Source organism: Eurosta solidaginis, chromosome 3, assembly GCF_040869045.1.
Source record: "Eurosta solidaginis isolate ZX-2024a chromosome 3, ASM4086904v1, whole genome shotgun sequence".
Lineage (NCBI taxonomy): Eukaryota > Metazoa > Arthropoda > Insecta > Diptera > Tephritidae > Eurosta > Eurosta solidaginis.
Window position 1 is genome coordinate 126,169,590 of NC_090321.1, and position 12,239 is coordinate 126,181,828.

Sequence of the window (12,239 nt, forward strand, 5' to 3'; positions counted from 1 at the left end):
AAATACCTATCGCGATTCGCCACCTATGCAATGCATCCTTCAATTAACAATGTTGGATCTCGTAACACCCATCCGCATGGCTTCCGTAAAATACATACAACTATCACCACGCCAAACGCTATTAACACTCCACCATAGATCGGTGCTCGTGACACTAATCTGTCAAATGTTTTGGCACAGCCAACCACCGTGCACTACTCCAAGGCAAAGGAGTTTCACCCCTTCCCCCTTGTTTAAAGAGACAGACTGAAAAATATCTGAGTGGTCGCAAGCGACGGTTGTTTCAGAACAGAACCCCAAAAGCTAGGAGAATTAACAGGACAGGCTGGTGTCCTATCTCCAATTTGGCTTAGTTTATACATATCAAAGCTCGCTTCACCACCAGTACGAGCTTCCAATATTTCCTATGCCTACGATTGCACGATATTTTCAACATGCCCTGGCTCCTCAGTAGACGAATTAGTTTCCGAAATAAATATTTAGCTACTCCGTCTTTTCCCCCTCGAGCAATCCGACTTCGTTCGAGGCCAATCTCTTTACGATATTCAAGGAACAGACGACGGAAATATTGGGCATCCACGTGGTTGGCATTATTAAGACTGAGTCACCCAAAAATCTTAGGTGTATCGCTCGACAGCACCTTTAATTTTTATATGCCTCCAAACTGTATCCAGTAAAGAGCCGCAAGAAAATCTCCAAGTCGCTAGCCGGCAGCACAACTTACAAAGCAGTTGGTCGGCCGATCATGTACTACGCATCGCTGTTCGCACACTGGTACTCTGACTGCGACTCTATTCTAGGCCTCATTCATTCATCCTTTGATTGTGCAATCTTTGCTTTTCCTGGCGGTTCATATTTAAGAACTGGGCACGTATTACGTTTAACGATCAGTGACTGAAAACCATTTACACTCAAACTACAACTATGAAACTGTCGAACTATAATGAAATTAATCTAACGAGTACTACTTGATTTAAAGCATAATACGGACCCGGCTTGCATTGTTCTATTTATAAAAATACAAAGAATTAATCATTGATGTTTATTTGTGTTAATTTTTTTAAATGAATTTTATTAATATTAATTAATATCTTTTCATCTTATATATTTGTTAATTTAATGAACTGTAGACGCTTTCTCAAAAATTTGTTTACATTAAATTATTATGCTTTTATTATAACAGAAAACTTAGAGACCTTAAACTTTAAACTAAACTTCGGGCTCTAATTATAATAGTAAGGATTAAAGATTTTCTAGATGGGACAGGGTACTAAATATGTTAAGATATTTAGTCCACTCAGGACATGTGGAATTTTCGTCCGCTATTTGAGTAAATTTCCATAGAGCTCTATTTGTGATAGATGGGGCAGGGATTGAGATATTTAAATATATTTAGAAAATTTATTTAAATCAAGTGGAAGCTCGCGATCGATTTTTGAGTGAAATGTCCCTGGACGCCTTGAACTTAATTCAGTACACAGTGGAAATGCAACAAAATGAGAAACAACTCCGCTAGGAGGCGTACCGGTGGAGATAATAAACATATATCAAACGTTCTAGAAAACTACTTAGATGCTTGATATTTCGAACATATTTCTGAGGACAAAAGAAGTAAACTACCTGTTACAAGAAGTTCCCCTAGGGGGTTCTCCGGAAAAAGTATATGGGAAATCGTACGAAGGGGTGAGTTTAACGATCAATTTTAATTACACTTGCGATTGAGCTACAAGCATGAAACTTCAAATATAGCTTACAGCACCGAAATAAAAGGGGAAAATATAAATTAAAAAATATCAAAGCTTTTTTAGATAAATTGTTCAAAAGGCAGCGTAAAATATGTCCTAAAACACAAACATAATGATGCTGAATTCTGATTTTGAAATTTTTGCAGTAGTTATTGTTATCGAAAACAAAACTAGAAAGGTAGTGCGCAATTTATTGATGTTTAGCATGTTCTTTACATCGAAGTTTTTTACCTTGATGAGCTTTAAGTAATTGTTCACCTAGGTTCGATAACGGCACTCTACTTTTATAGTTTTGTTTAAGACAAGCTGTTTACAAAAGCTTTTGTTAAAATTTAAAAACCAAAATTTATCAACATTATTTCTTTGCACAAGAACACACCTTTCGCTACGTATTGAATCATTTATATGAAAGAAGTGTTTAAAAAATTTGAATCTTCTTTTTATTGATTCAAGGTTCGATTCGAGCTCAAGGCCAGAACAATAATTTTTTCTAATGAGAATTATTGTTATTTTTTAATTTTTCTAAATTTGAAAAATTGTATTTTTTTTTTGGAATAGTAAGTATAAAACTTTTCAGACAACCTGCCATAGCTGCGCAGATAGATCCATTTCGAAGGGTGCTAAGCCTTCATCATTGATACGCTTTAGGCATGCTGCGCTAACCATTTAGCTATACAGCGGTGGTTTGTTTGACTGGCAAATTTGCTACTTCTATTCCTTTTTACCAACTATATTTATTCAGTGTTGCGCCATCTGTTGCAAATCACTGATAATGCTGGATTTTTGTTTATTGTCAGGAAACAACTCTCATCTGTACACTGGTTCGATTATGATCTCAAATTTTAATCGCCTAAATTCGTAAATTTTATTTAAGTATTTTTAGACGCGTTGGTGTCGAAATCATGTTCGACCAAAATTCGGAACAAAAAATCCTGTTTGACAAAAAGTTGCTTTTTAAAAATTCTGATAAACAAAATTCTGCAAACAATGTTAAAGAGAAAATGTCATTACTTTGTAAAAGTCCGCACTTTTACAAAGTAATTATATGTCCTCTTTAACATTGTTTACATTTTCCGTACACTCAAACTTACTAGTTGCATACTAGATGATAAGTAGTTTGCCAATAATCTCAACTTGTTCATAGGCATAATAGTTATTATATACACCAATATCATACCAATTGGCAAACTAGTTAGTTTATGCCACAGTATATTGATAAAAGCGTTGACCGGACGCGACCTAGCGAAGGTATTTACCACCTTAATGTGGCTTAGGGCCCCCATTATGTTTATCTGGATCAACCGGCTGAGTTGGTAGGTGCAATATCTCATCGCAGTGCTTTCGAACATATTTCCTTATTCCACTGGGAGACTTTGCTAGATTAAGCAGATGATATCGTTATATAGTACGACTAACCAACGGTAGCTGGATTTCCGGGCTTTGGTAGTGGGATTATCCGTGCAATTCTTCATTATTATGGAATGGCAATGACTAAAACGGTATGTAAAGAACAGCGTTAGGTAGCAGATGGCCGTATGTCCTAGTATTTTAGCATAAGCATAGCTATTACGACTGGGCCTATTGCCTAAAGCCTTCTAGCACTTTTAATGGTTTTTTTAATCTTCAGAACTGTAAGGTATTATGTGCCCGTTGATTTGTAAGACATCTAGTCTTGTTAGCTAAAGTATACATTTGCAAATTGAGAGCGGCGCGTTCAACTCCGAGAAAACTCGATGAACTTTTCAAATACGAACTAGTATGAATAGCCCCACAAAATTATAGTCAATGAACTAGAATGATTGCTGGCTACTTTGGCTTTTGGCTGCAGGGTTATTCCAAATAGTATTTTATTTACATTGTGTTTTAAAAAGTATTAAATGTTGGATGTTATACATAGATGTTCGGTAGTTATACGTACCCTACAGTCAAAAGCAAAAGTAGCCAGTAAGTATTCTAGTTCACTGACTACAATTTTGTGAAGCTGTTCATACTAGTTGGTGTTTGAATAATTCACTGACTGGAATATCATACTATACGGGTTTTCAATGGTTCACTGACCAGAATTTTGTAGGGGTTATTCATACTATCCAGTATTTTAATAGTTCATTGACAAGAATTTTATCTGTGTGCGGGGTGAGGAGGGAGGGCGGGGGGGTCGAGGAAATTTTTTCGGAGGGGGCTCCAGATATGAAATGGCCAATAGAACATTCACAACAAGAATAGAAAGATAATAACACTGGTTTACAGCCAAAATGCACCAGAGACGCCATTATGACATTCCTATGTAAATCACCCCCTGATTGCGAAAATCAAGGTTACTTTTAATTCTATGGTAACGTTTTTGAGATATTTACGTATAACGGTTTTTTCCAAAAAGGAAAAATTGGGTCAATTTAATCATTAAGTAATGAAATTTGCTTTAAACTGTGCATACAATACTTTTTGCTAGGCCCTGCAGATTCACAGATAACGAACAATCATTACGGATTTTTAAAATTTTTTTTGTAAAATTATAAAAAAATTTGTATTTTGCGAGGAAGGATCTCGAAAATTTTTATTCTTTTAGAAGATGTTTTTTTTCTCTATAAGCTCTGTTTTATTACAAATAAAAAATAAGCTTTCATTTAACAAAATCGATGGTACCCTGCTTTCGTATATCAGTTGTTTAGCAGGTAGATTTTCGAAGGATTATTAGATACAAAAACCTGTTAGTGTCGTTTTCTCAAACCCGGGTACATTTCAAGCAAGAGCATATATTTAATGCAGGTAGTGTTTTCTTTGTAGAACTAGGGAACCTTTTTGTCTAGGTAGGCTTGAATTTTTACTTGATCTAATTATAAATAATAGTACATGCGCCTTGTTCCTTCATAATATCTGCAAGGCTCGACGGATACTGTTCAGTTTATAAATGCAGTTTACAACCCGTCATTTACTTAAAAATATAATATGTATAAAAGGGCGCGAGAGTTTGAGTGTACAAATGATCCAGATATGTTCTGCTTCATCTGCGGTCAATTTATCGTGAAAAGGATGCGACGTGTGATTTCAAATCCTTTGAAAGTTACATACTATAAGTACTTTGGAATTGGGCATAAAAACCATGGACACCGAATACTGTGTGCACCACATGTCGAGTCGAATTGATTTTTTCCGAAACCGGAACAAAAATTTGAGTTGTAAAAATCAGGAATTTGCTCCATTTTAAAGCATAGCTGACTAATTTCTGAAACTATATATTTAGGCGACATATGAAATTTATTACACCAATGAAGTGGAGGGAACCAACTTCCCATTCAACGGACTGCTATATTTGTACTACAGAAGTACTTGGGGTTGGAGAGACGAGAAAAGTAACCTATGGGAGCGTATCTACAGTGTCATTAACAGAACTAAATTCAACGGAAGCTACATTGCCAAAATCAATTTTACTTTAGCTCCGGCTCCAGATTCATTGTCAACAGTAGTATCTGATTACGTGGCATCATGTTGTACTGGATTTCAAACGGAAAACGAAAGAAACCCTTTGCCACAAGCGCAACTCAATGATTGGATAAGGGATTTGGAATTTTCAAAGGAAAAGGCCAAACTAAACGCATCTCGTATGCAACAATTTAAATTTGTTTGATCCGATGTTAAGGTAACATATTATAGAACTTGTCACGAACAATTTTCCAAGTGCAAAGACATTGCTGGTCTATTCAAACAGTTTGGTGAACCATATGATTCAAAAGAATGGCGATTGTTCATAGACGGCAATAAATTAAGTTTAAAGGTCGTATTATTGCATATTGGCAACCAAAAGCCATATATCCCGATCGCGCATGCAGTAAATACGAAGGAAACGTATGAGATAATGCAAAAATTGCTCAGATTAATCATATATGAATGGAAAATATGTGCCGATCTTAAAGTCGTTGGAATGGTATGTGGTCTACAAAGTGGATACACAAAATACTGTTGCTTTCTATGCAAGTTGGATAGCCAAGCTCGTCAAGACCACTAAATCATGAACGAATCGAGTTTCAAGTTGGGGTGGATAACATAAACTACTCTCCACTTATAAAGAGGGAAAAAATAATTCTACCTCCGCTCCACAACAAACTGGGCCTTATTAAAAACTTTGTCAAGGCTTTGGCCAAAGAAGGCGAAGCTTTTCATCATTTGAAGACAATCTTTCCAGAGATTTCAGAAGCAAAAAAAAAAGCAAGGGATTTTATGGGACCGCAAATAAGGAAAATGATGACCAATAACATTTTAAAGAACTATTGTCACAGTGGAGGCAGCAGCGTGGGATTCTTTTGAAAAAGTCGTTACTTCTTTTTTAGGCAAACACAAAAGTCCTAACTACGAGATGATAGTGAACTACTTAATCAAAAACTATGCGGAAATGGGTAAATAAAAACATATTTAAGACCGTTGTCTCAGTTAACTTTAAAACCTATCTGCCCGATAAACAAAAAAATTGTATGAAAGTTTTTAAATTTACATGAGAATATATAGTCCTAAATCTGAATTCATCGTCCAGTTCCGAACAAACAAGAACGAGAAAAATGTAAACAACAAATTTTTTCTGAATTGAAAGATAAATCCAGCCTAAGAAAATTATATAGTAATGTGTCACTTGTGTATTTATCTAATATACTTTTTCATTTTCTTTATGGAGTAAATATGTCTTTAAAAATTCATTTTCTATACTCTCAAAGTGACGGGCATGGCGAAACGTTTCACCAGCAAATGAAAATGATTGAAAGTCGGTATCAAGGATTCTGCGATGTCGCTATGATGGGTGACTACTCTTGGTTTCTTATAAGAGAAACCGATCCTAATCTAAATAAGCGTCAAAACAAGACACATAACTTTTTCAATATAAAATAAGATCATAGAGCTAAGACAGAATCATATGTACATATGCTATTATTTGTAGGGTACTTAAGTTTTACTATATGGAAATATTTATTTGAATGATTATAACTTTTGCATTAGTTCATCGATTTTGATGAATGAAGGCTTATTTATTTTTTTTTGTAATAAAACAAAGCTTAGAAAGGAAAAAAAATCTGCATAAAAAATTAAAAGCTTTCGAGATCCTTCCCCGCAAAGAACTATTTTTTTTATATTTTTACAAAAAAAATTGAAAAAAGCCGTAATGATTGCTCGTTATCTTTATTAGCTTTTAAAGGCTTCAAACCGTTTTGGAATTGCGCAATTCGTTCTTGAGATATATATGATTAAGTGCACCCAATTTTATTTTTATTTTTTGTTTTTTTGAAAAACCTGTTATTAGTAAATATCTCGAAAACATTGCCATAGAAATAAAAATAACCTTGATTTTCGGAATCAGGGGGTGATTTTAAATATGAATTTCATAATGGCGTCCCTGGTGCAGAAAAAAATTTGAATTTTTGTGATCCAGTGTAATCGGAGGTATGAATAACAAAAACTCGCTATTATATATGTACATACACAGTAGACAGTAGATACAATTATTATATATTTCCAATGTATTAATAAATTTTCGAATGAAAGACGTTGATATATATAACGTTACGGACTAAATGTCATTGTTATACTCGAATTACAATAAGTGTTGAGTAACGATGTTCATTTCTATAAACGATGAGATAATGCCAGAGTCATTTACATAAATAACCTATGGAGTAATATTAATTTTCCTTCCTTTTCTAGCCAGAATATCCAGTATTTGGTTATGAGTAACTTCGATATCTCTGTGCATGTTCAACACTGCCAATCCATTCAAACGTTCATCTCCAGTTTTATTGCGCAAACTGGTTTTTACTCTCCGTATGATTTGAACATCCGAAAATTTCGTCAGCTTTGGAACGCATGATCTTGATTTCTTCATAAAAATCATTCGCGTATTGAAGACAACGGCTCTGATCACACTCTTCTTTTTGAAAATTAACGTATAAACTCAGCGTCAAGCAGAATATTGGATGCAGCACTGTCAACGAAATAATGAATTGCGGCGTTTGGATGGAAGCGAGTACCTCATTCGGCTGTACATCGTCTGATCTGACTTTAAGCATGTCCATTTCTTCAAGCGCTGAATCGATAAATGTCAAGCATTCGTGGAACAAGCTGAGTGATGCCAGGTGTTCAACCCAGCACATTTCACAGAATTTCAATCGTCGGGTCTGTTTAGCATCAGGTCTTGAAGCAAGAATGTGTTCTTTAAGCAGATTTGCAGCCCTGTTTGATTTAGAAAAAAAAATGCGCGATCTTTGTTTTTCACTGTTCCTAAGCAGTTGCGGATTCGCGGAATGTCGCAGGCGTGGCAGATGGCCTGATTTAGATTGTGATTGGCATTTCTCGAATAGTTACATATGCAGTGACAATTCTTTTTGTTGTATAAAAATGCACTGGATCGTGCATAGCATAGCGACAACAAACCAAAAAAACCACCCGACTAACAGAATAATTAGTTTGTCAACAGCAGAGCTGGGTAAATTCAATTCCATTACATTACACATTACATTCCTCAGTAATTGGAAAAAGTAATAAATTCCTTTCCTCCACAGCAAAGGAATTGATTACATTTCAATTCCTCAAATACCAAAAGTTATTTGGTTTTTTGAGGCTCAAGTACAAAAAATTTTTTGTTTGTAATTGAAAAAAAAAACAAATACTTTGCTCAAATGTAATTTCTGCCCCAGTACTTTCGAAAGGAATTGCAAATGTAATTGAAAACTTTCCAATTACATTACAAGGAATGGAAAAAGTACTTTTGAAATTCCCAATCCAGTTCTCAAAGGAATTTCGAAAGTAATTGAACAACTACAAGTTAGTTTGTGTATAGGAACTTACTCTGGTTGATGTGGGTGACTTTTCGGGACACACTTTTCATTATTTCATCAGATTTATCTTGTGAGTGGTAACTGAAAGCATTTGGAAACGCCAATGAATATAAAATCATTATCCAATTAAAATTCACAGCTAAGTAGGGTTCTTATTATTTTTATTTAACTTTGTATTTTAGTTACTTTCAACTTTGAAAAATATCATACATTAAGGCGTATTAATAAATATAGTTCAAAGTTTTTATAAATTAAAACGTGGTTTAAATTACCACAGGCATCTCCTTTCCTTCCTTCGTTATAAAAGGGTGGTGGCTATAGGAAAGCAGCATAATTTTTAATTTTCTTTGAGGCATTCAGCTGGCATAACGTAAACACCATTAATTATTTAAAATGCGTTTTTTTTTTGTTGTTACATATTTCACAAATGCAATATAGAAAACAGGATTCCGGCACAGATGTAAAATGTATTCCAATAACAAATAATTTGTGTTGATTAAATTGTAAATTTTTCGCATGAATTACCTGGCTTTATATGGGAAAAGGTCTGGAAGAATGCTTCTAATATCCCCCACCTTGTTCTTTGAGTGAGGGCTTAGCCGATCACCAAAGCGCCCGACTATGAGGCACAGCGGTTTAGGACTGACATCTACGCCGTTTCGCCTCATAGAAAGGGCGGTGGAATGACGGTGACCAAGAACTGCCAAACCCCTAATTCACGGCGTTATTTGGACCGTGCCTATTGGAAGATTTGCAGCCAGGGGATAAATTCGAACGAAGCCTTCCCGATACCGGACCACTCGGGAAGTATTGATGGCATTACCACAGTAAGTGGCGCTGCTGTGGAGGACGGTTCTTTTCACGTATATAATAGTGAACCGCTAAGCGCGCCCTGTCGGGCAGGTGTTCGTACGACGAAAATGAACGACTCATTGTATAATTTTAATAAGGACGGTGATAATGGGAGGACTAAGTCACAAGCCAAAAACGACAAAAACGCATTAAGGGATACGTTGGAGTCGGGGAGCGAGAATAGTGCCGATTCAATGAACTCCGTGTTGGAAAAGCATACTACTGAAAACGGAGTAGAAGAGTGGAGAAGGGTACTGGGCAGAGGAAGTAAGGAGCCCTGACGCATTACCGATCAGCACTAGAAATTGCCCAGCGCTTGGGAGCAGTGGTCGACCAAACAGAAGCGGGGATCGAGACCTTGAAATAGGTTCATGAGGCGGTAGAAGTAGCTCGAAGGCAGTTCAAAAGGTTTGCTGCGATAAACTCTCGGCACTGCAACCGGTACGAGTGGGAAGAAGTGTCGAATGGCAGAATGAAGAGGCAACGTTCGGCGGAAGGCGAAAAGTCTGCTTTCAAGAGTCTGAAAGGACCCAGTCCAAGAGCCGCGAGGCAGGATAGCCGCTTAGACAACACACGTAGGCCTAAAGCTGTAAGACAGGTGGCCCTACAGCGAGATAGCAACTACCTCGAAAGCTGAAAGTCAGAGGCAAGACATCAAAAGTGGTGGAGTGCCAACTAGGGAAGTAGAGGATAAGCCAAAGGGAGAAAAAGCTAAGACTCCGGCTTATCCCGAGAAGATGAATGATATGGCAAGGTAGTCACTGACTTTGGCCCTGGTTGATCGTAGGAATCCTTTCGGGCAGATGACTACTGAAAAGTGGAGATCTGTAGAAAGGGAGCTTATTTACTTATTGCTTATGATGATACGGGAACAACCACGTAAGGCCCTGGTGTGAAGATGATAGCGTCCGTGAGCTTGCTGTCGCTGGAGGAAGTGGTTCCAAACCTACAAAGCCAAGGCACGAACACGAAGTTCGAGGTGGTGGATAAATCGCAAATCCCTACGGTACCGAAAGTTAAAGTATGGATACAATGCGTGATGGAGTCGAAGTATACACTGCGAGTTCTGCAGAACCAGAATCCGAATATACCGACACAGGATTGGACATTGGGATCTATACATTGATTTCCATTGTGCTGCAATATCAACAGGCTCAGCGCTATGATTCCAGCTCACCTGATATATGTTTAAAACTTAATTGAAAAATTCTGTAAAGTCTTTATATAACCCAAAAACACAATGATAACATAGGCCGACAGCATCTCAGACCCAGAAACTGGACTATATATTTTCGAAGGATTTTGATGCTATGGATCGAAATCTGGCCTCAAAATGTCTCTATCAGCTATGGTTTTGGAGATATCCTAACCTACACTTACCACACCACACAATTTCAAAACGCGATATCTAAGCGAAAAAATATTCGAACACACTCAACGCCATTTGAAAGAAGACGACTTGTATTTAAAGATGCCATCTTTAATTTTGGTGAAACAAAACATCTGCAAGACTACATAACCTCAAGTATGGGCAAAAACGGTGTTTTTGGCACTTTTAGGTTAGGATATCTCGAAAACCAGAGCTGATAGAGCAATTCTGAAGCCAGATATGGATTCACAGCATTATTATCCTTCGAAAATATTTAGTCCGGTATCTGGGTCTGAATTTTGGTTAAATTTGGGCGGCCTATGTAATTTATCCATCGCATTTGGCGATACAACTGTGGTGACTCGAAGACATCTGTGAGCGGTTTTTGCCGGCAATTTAATTCCCCAGATGAGGGGAACATAGACCCAAACACGACGTGTGACCTGTTACCATCACCCCACAGAGGTGGAAGAAGCCACGAAAAAGCCAAACCTTCTAAATCAATAGTTTCAAATGGAGTTGTCATGCCAATGCTAAAACATCTTGGCGCTGAGGGAGAAAGCTACCTGACGCACGTTGTCAAGCCTGGGAAACCGGCTAACGAAGGTGAGTTACAACGACCGGTATCACTCCGTTCGCGGGTAGCGAAGACATTGGAAACCTTCCTGCTGCGTCAGTTTAGTGCGAATCTTCGCCTAGCCACTCATCAGCATGGCTTCCGCAAAATACATAGCACTACCAGCACTGTCAAAGCTTTCGACACAGTCAACCACGGTACTGTAATCCAAGATAGAGAATTCACCCTTTCCCGTTTGTATAAAACGATAAACTGCAAATTATCTGAACCTAGATGTGCCAAAGACATCTTACCTTTCATTAATAGAATTGAGCAATCATTTTATACCATTCGTAGTAAACAAATAATCGGTAATCCTCACACAAAGTTCCACGTTTCTTGTTTTTTCATATGATATAACTATGCCGCTGAATATCATACCTTAACAATAGGTTGTGGGGAATATATACGGCCGATCTATATGATTTTTTCATCCAATAATATATGCTGTACATATAAGCATTTGGTGAAGCTGTTGTTATTGTAGCAGTGCTTCGCACCATGCAATAGGTGCCCACAAGGACGCAACAAATTAAATGGGGTTACACTGAAATGACAGGCCCTTGGTCGGGAAAAATCGCCAGTAGTTCCGGTACATAGAACCGGCTGCATTGGGAAGTGATTTGGTGAAGCTTATATGTATCTGTTGAAATAGGGTAGAAATAACAAAAACTTTTTTAACTGAACAATCGGTTGTATGGGATATATACTGTAGGGTTCTTATTTTTATTTAACTTTGTGTTTAAGTTACTTTGAAATTTGTATTTTAATATGTTCCATCAATATTTTAATTTTCAATTTTGATATTTTAATTTTCAAAAATTTTCAGTTGGATTCAATTT

The 12,239-nt window shown here is 36.9% G+C and overlaps 1 protein-coding gene across 1 annotated transcript in view; it reads right to left on the bottom strand.

Moving 5' to 3' along the window:
• Ptp52F (Protein tyrosine phosphatase 52F) overlaps positions 1 to 12,239 on the bottom strand; it is a 2,268,497-nt gene that overhangs the window by 317,692 nt on the left and 1,938,566 nt on the right. The window lies entirely within an intron of this gene.